We start from the raw sequence: 995 nt of genomic DNA, 5'->3' as shown, positions 1-995 counted from the left end.
AGAGAGTAGAAGAAGAAGAAATGAAGAAGAATGGAATGGCTTGGTGTTCGGCCAAAAAGGGAGAGTAGTGTTGTTTAGGTTGTGTGAAAATGAAGGAGTGAAGAAGGGTTTATATAGGAGTGGGGGAGGGCTTGGTTCGGTCATGTATGGGAGGGTTTGGGAGGGAAAGTGGTTTGAATTTGAATGGTGAGGTAGGTGGGGTTTTATGAAGGATGGATGTGAGTGGTGAAGAGAAAGATGGGATTTGATGGGTGAAGGGTTTATGGGGAAGAGGTGTTGAGGTGATTGGTGAATGGGTGAAGAAGAGAGAGAGTGGTGGGGTAGGTGGGGATCCTGTGGGGTCCACAGATCCTGAGGTGTCAAGGAAAAGTCATCCCTGCACCAATTGGCATGCAAAAATGCATTTTGAGCCAATTCTGGCGTTAAACGCCGGGCTGGTGCCCATTTCTGGCGTTTAACGCCAGCTTCTTGCCCTTTAAACGCCGGGCTGGTGCCCATTTCTGGCGTTTAACGCCAACTTCTTGCCTTTTTCTGGCGTTTAACGCCAGTCTGGTGCCCCTTTTTGGCGTTAAACGCCCAGAATGGTGCCAGACTGGGCGTTAAACGCCCACCTGCTAGCCTCACTGGCGTTTAAACGCCAGTACGCTCTCCTCCAGGGTGTGCTGTTTTTTCTTTCTGTTTTTCATTCTGTTTTTGCTTTTTTCAATTGATTTTGTGACTTCTCATGATCATCAACCTACAAAAAACATAAAATAACAAAAGAGAATAGATAAAAATATAACATTGGGTTGCCTCCCAACAAGCGCTTCTTTAATGTCAGTAGCTTGACAGAGGGCTCTCATGGAGCCTCACAGATACTCAGAGCAATGTTGGAACCTCCCAACACCAAACTTAGAGTTTGAATGTGGGGGTTTAACACCAAACTTAGAGTTTGGTTGTGGCCTCCCAACACCAAACTTAGAGTTTGACTGTGGGGGCTCTGTTTGACTCTGTTT

Source organism: Arachis duranensis, chromosome 3, assembly GCF_000817695.3.
Source record: "Arachis duranensis cultivar V14167 chromosome 3, aradu.V14167.gnm2.J7QH, whole genome shotgun sequence".
In the NCBI taxonomy this organism is placed as follows: domain Eukaryota; kingdom Viridiplantae; phylum Streptophyta; class Magnoliopsida; order Fabales; family Fabaceae; genus Arachis; species Arachis duranensis.
This window is presented reverse-complemented; position numbering follows the sequence as displayed.